Source organism: Pyxicephalus adspersus, chromosome 11, assembly GCF_032062135.1.
Source record: "Pyxicephalus adspersus chromosome 11, UCB_Pads_2.0, whole genome shotgun sequence".
NCBI lineage: Eukaryota > Metazoa > Chordata > Amphibia > Anura > Pyxicephalidae > Pyxicephalus > Pyxicephalus adspersus.
Genome location: NC_092868.1, coordinates 2,295,361 through 2,301,517, shown reverse-complemented (window position 1 = coordinate 2,301,517; position 6,157 = coordinate 2,295,361). Strand labels below are relative to the sequence as shown.

At 37.6% G+C, this 6,157-nt stretch overlaps 1 protein-coding gene across 1 annotated transcript in view; it reads left to right on the top strand.

Annotated features, from left to right (window-relative positions):
- LOC140341185 (immunoglobulin superfamily member 21-like) overlaps positions 1-6,157 on the top strand; it is a 158,747-nt gene that overhangs the window by 574 nt on the left and 152,016 nt on the right. The gene's annotated exons all lie outside the window — the stretch shown is intronic.

The following is a 6,157-nucleotide window of genomic DNA, read 5'->3' as shown; positions in this document are numbered from 1 at the left end:
CATGTACACCCCCTGTGTGTGCCATCCTATCCCAGCCATGTACACCCCCTGTGTGTGCCAGCCATGTACACCCCCTGTGTACCATCCTGTGCCAGCCATGTACATCCTCTGTATGTGCCATCCTATGCCAGCCATGTACATCCTCTGTGTGCCATCCTATCCCAGTCATGTATATCCTCTGTGTGTGCCATCCTATGCCAGCCATGTACACTCTCTGTGTGTGCCATCCTATGCCCGCCATGTATATCTCCTGAGTGTGCCATCCTCAGACTCTTTGACTCTCTCACATGTTACAATGTATCTGTGATAGAACATTCAGCCTCCTCTGCTTTCCTCTGATTCTCAGCATCACATTCTATTATTTCCATCCAGTTGTGTGATGTTGGGATATTCGCCCAGATCTGATGCTTTATATGTTCTCCCTGTAATTTGGCTCCCCTCTCCATCCCTGGTATATGAGGATCAATGAAAAGCCCCCACACTGAGCATCTAATGACCAAAATCATGAAATGTTTCTGTACAATATATAAAGGTTACAGCAGAATTGTGGTAAATTATTCTCAGTATACACATGGAGGACGTTACATCTCCCTAATCCTAAATATTGAGCCATTAATACTCTGATCCAAAATACTGCACCGAAATTGTCTCACTGTGAGAACGTGCTGTACTTGCAAATATTACAAACTAGTATAGTGTGTGTGTTTGTGTGTCTATGTGTGTGTATATATCTTCACACTGACATATCTAGTACAAGCGTTACTTGCTGCTATTTTATAGATTACCCTGTATACCTGTGGTAATGTAACATATCTGGATTCATGGTAAACCATAATGATGAATCTGTTTAACTCAGTTGTAATCATTAAATTTCTTTAATATTTAACTTTCCCCTCAAATCCCAAGAATCTGTATTCCTTTTAGTGTTCCGGCACATTTTCGATACAGTTGTGACATGTTTGTACACAGTGTGAATGACTCCATTCTGCTAACCTACATGGACAAATGCCAATCAAATGAGCAGGTTGGACAATGTTCCAATCACACATCAATGCAGCACACTGGTGTGAACACAACCAGTTTCATGTTTTATTCTTTTATAAGTGTATGCTTTCCTGTGTGTTATGCTGCAATATGTATGACAACACTGGTGTGAATGAGCCCCACGTGAAGCATTATTCCTGTGCCTATAAGAACGTTACCTGTGTGATCCCAACTCTGCTAGGATAGCACTCTTACATGGGTTGTGTTATTTTTACATAATATGGGAACATGGAAAACATCAATGAATGAGTTTTACTGCCTTCATATTGTCTCTGTTGTGATATAGGAATGCAAAGTATGAACCCTCAAGGGAAAAAACGAAGGGAAGAATCATTTATAATTGATTTTTCCACTAGGACTTTATTTTGATGTTCGCTCTCAGTGGCTTAATACTGATATTATTCTCCATTTGTTCTGATACCTATTTATAGAAAGGCTTCTTTGCTAAGATCAGTGCAGTCACCATGTATACTGTTATCATGTATTGTATGCCTCTTGGTATGATATTGCAATGTACTTGCTGGATGTCATTTCCCCCCAAATCTGAAGTGCATTACCATTTATCTCATATATTGTATGTGTAGCTGCTTCTTCTGTTGGGGTTTGCAGCCTCTGTAGGCTGTGCACACTGAATCCCTTCTGTGATATGAAATCGGTATGAGCCATATATTGTGCGTCTTTTTAGGAATAAACCCTGTTTATAGTCACTTATATGTGTATATAGCCCTTGGTACCATATGCAATGTGTATTTAGTTGTGTATACATTAGGCAGTGCATTCATCATTTGCAATTTGTATACAATATACATCTTGATAGGCAGAATAGGAATTTTAGGCAATATTATGAACTGTTTGCTATCACTACCTTCTCTCACCCACAAATCACTTGGCTATTCACTTGATAAGTTGACTTTAAATGAAACCTGCACTTTTAACTTAATTTTCACTGTCCGGATGTGCGGTGTGTGAGTCTCTTGCAGTCTCTTTCAGGGTTTGTACTTTATGTAGCTCCGTCATTCCCGCTCAGTTTTCCTCTTTCCTTTTTTTTTAACTCACTGTGAACAATTTCCTCTTTGTGGGCCTTTCTCTTCCCTCTCCCTGTACCAGATCACATCTCTTCTATTCTGCCATCTTTTACATCTCCCCTTTTTCCTCTTTAGTTTGATATAATTTGGATGTTTTAGTAGTCCCTTCCTTGTTCCTCTTCCAAACATCCCTTCCCGTCTCTCTTCTATGCTGTCAGATCCTTGTAGATGTATTATAATTGTAGACATTGATGTGTGTTCAGCACTAAAGTGAATGGCCAGCAATACAGATGCATTGGTGTTACAGCATTGCAAAGCAAGCAGCTATATAATGAATATTCCAGGGCTGAATGTTGCGCTTTTTTACCTAACAACATTACCTTAGTGAGTTTTTATAAGATTATTGTTGTAAATTGATTTTTGTGTATACCCCGGTCAGAATACCTGAATCTTCAGCATGTTGCATGCAGTAAACACCCAGAGATGTTCTTTTACTTTGATGGGAGCTTTCCTTCAAGGGACAGTCTTGTCACCATATTTGTTTAATTGTCCATAACAAAGACCACAGTGCAAATAAAGAAACATGGCTGAATGGGTAATCAGATGTGTTTCAGAAGGATTCTTCTGTTTTTCAATATGATTTTTTTTTACCTTTATGTCCTATTATATGTCTTATAATTACTCTACCATTATGGTCGTTTGCAGTATTCATCTTTTGGGGTCATCTCCTCGATACAAAAACATCTGGGCTTATTCAGAGGAACTGTAGACAGAGTGTCAGCTTAAACAGATGATTTCTTTCAGCAAAATATTGTGGAATGTATCAATAAAAGTAGACATAAAGCAAATAGCATGCCTACATTTTATCAATGTTCAGTACAAATTGTATTCATAATCATGCCGTGTGCATTCAGCAGATTTGTTACTTATAGGTTTGCTTTTGCCAGATCTGTTTTCTCTTCTGTTCTGCCTGTTGGTGGCTCTCTTGGTATTGTATAAGTTTCAGCTGCTGTGTCACATGTACTTCCACTATACTGGCTTCCATTTAAGCTGGGAAATGTATTTGCTGTAATGAATGTGTTTTATGTTTATAACAGAGAAGTCCGTGTATCCTGTCTTTTGTAACATTATAAAGTAGAGCTGGAGAGAAATATTTAGCTTCTAAAAGCCTGCTTTATATTTTTGCATTTTTATTCTATTAAATGTATACTTTTTAAATGCCAAATCAATGGTCATACTTTATATCTTCTATGTAGAGTTGATGCAGCAACTTTTGTGAGTTTAAATGAAAACAGTAAAGTCATGGGTGACATCATTATAAATGCAGCCTATCTATCTAATAGAGACCATTGACATTGCTAAGAATGGGTCTTATGCATTTTTTAGAGACTGTTGGCATAGCTGGGAATGCAGCTTATGCACTTATTAGAAACCAGTTGCTTAACTAAGCAGGCAATCAATCAATCAATATGACTACATCAATTATCAATTGACTACAAATCAATGACGTAGCTAAGAATAGGGTCTATGCATTGATTAGCGACCGGTGACATCGCTGAGAAATACATTCGGTCCATTTATCAAAATGCAGCACCATTACTGAGCATGCAGCCTACCCATTTAAAACAATTTCAACTATGAAATCTGTTACACTTTTATTGTATCCAAAAAGTTTAAATCCTTCTTTTAACATTGCTTATCTGCCTTGCTTCCCTAATGTGCCATGCAGACTGACATTATCCATACAAATGCCCATTTTTTGAGGTTAAACTGCAATGCCACTTTGAAGGGTAAATAGAATTTGCTCACTCTGTTCTGTACATTCTCGGTGCCCTCCTGCTGAGATATTGATATGTGCGCCCCTTTCTTGTTATACAGAAATGTCACAGAAAATTACCATCTGGAGAAAAGAACGTAGAGGAGTTTTTTCCCCTCCCATCAAAATAGGTCCTGATAAAATTGTAACATTTAGATTTTATTTTTGTCTTGATAAATGTCTGTCGCTGTCTTTGCATTCTTTTACAGCAATTCATTATTGCAGGTTACAGAAAATTTATGATTGTGAGACAATTATAAGCCTGTGTAATGTGTGAGTAGTTGCTCAGAACTGGGATTTTTCTTGTGTGAAACTCTGATCAATATTAATGTTTATTATAATTTGCCTTATGGCAGCATCAGCTGCAAATGTGTTAATTTAATAAGCCCAAGAATATTTAATGGCTTATGTAAAGCTGCAAAAATAATGTGGTCCCGGTCATTTTTGGGGAATGTGTAGGATAGCCAACCTCTGGGGTTTGTCCTTTCCTGTTCATTAGGCGTAGTGTGTTCCATGTTAACTAGATGGAAAAATGGAAATCTGATTCACTGAAAGCATTTCTAGACTGATGGTTTTTTGCATTCATACCATAAGCATTTGTTGTTCCTAAGCTCTTAAGAAGATTGTTACTTTATATTTGCAAAGCTTGGAATTGATTGTTTGATGACTTTACTCAAGAATAGATGTGATGCAAATACCCTTTAAAAACAAAGCTCTGTGGGTTCTGCTATTTAGGCGTGGAAAAATCCATTGTATTAACAATGGTGGTAGAGATATGTTAAAACTTGCATTTATTGGAGAGTTCTACATACCACCCATCCCTTTGTTATTATTAATAAACAGGATTTATATAGCGCCAACAAATTCCACAGCACTGTACATTAAATAGGGGTTCCAAATGACAGACAGTGCAGAGATGAGGACCCTGACCAGAAGAGCTTACAATATAGGAGGTGGGGGAAGTATCACACAATAGGAAGGGAATGGTGGGAAGTAGTGACGGTTTCAAAAGACAGAAGAAGACAGGTGGGTGAGGTTGAAGCGTTGGGTTTTGAGGGCTTTTTTAAATGAGCAGAAAGTCGAAGCAAGCCAAATAGAACGAGGAAGACCATTCCAGAGAATTGGGGCAGCTGTAGAAAAGTCTTGGAGATGTGCGTGTGATGGGGTTATGAGTGAGGAAGTAATTTTGTAGGTCATCGGATGATTGGAGAGAGTGGCTAGGCAGTATTTTTTACCAGGTCAGAAATGTTAGATTTGAATCATCTGTGTGGCCATTAAGGTCTTATTAAGGTGTCCTTTATAGGACAAAATGCCCTATGACCAACACAGGCACAGCTCATGTTCAGTTTTTGGTTATATAAACTCCTGATAGACCTCCCAATAGGGTTTCCAGTTCATCAACCATATTTGAGTGTCCAATGGATAGGACCATTAGGTGAAGTCAGCTCCGAAGAAGAGTTCACCTGTGGTAGTTCATGACTTATATTTACTGTGTTCCACAATGATAAAAGTGCTTCATATGAATGGAAAAAGCTAAGATTGAATTAATGCAACGCTTAAACTTAGCGTTTCAGACCATCTGCCAATCACATGGTGAGATTTGGAGGGATGATACCTTCCATCATCTCCATCTGAATACCTATTCTTCATGATTGGGGACAGGTGAGGTGAGTTAGTGAGTTCAAGAAGTGTCTATATATTATTATAATTAAATCTTGGGGTCTGTTTGGAATTCAATTTAAGGCTTTATTCTATAGTGTTTCATGTGTGGCGTATATATTTTGTATTCTCCTATATACTGTATATTATTACACGCACTTATTCACATTTACCATACACCATGAAACAAGCCTTGACACCTTTATTGACAAAAGCCAGAGGCTGAATAGCTTTTAGTTATGAAGAGAATGTACATAGATAGTCTGCCATCATATTTAAAAAACTGGGACACTGTAAATTGACATTTTCCATTCTGAAGCTTGCCCTGTGCTTCCTTAAGGCTATGAAACACTATTAGACTCTCCTCTCACTAATTCTGTACTTTAAAAAGTTCTGAAACTTTAAAATGATTTCTATCACTTAAATTTAAGGGAGGTTTAGGTGGCAGAATATAGGTATAGTATTTAGGAAACCTCATTTTTTTGGAGTGGGGAAGTTTTTATCCAGTCCAGTTTTTATTGCTCTTCTGTTTGAGATATTTTTTGGGGTAATGGTTACAATATTTACATTTCTCTTCATTTTCTGTCCTGATAAGGACTGTTATCAGTCTAAA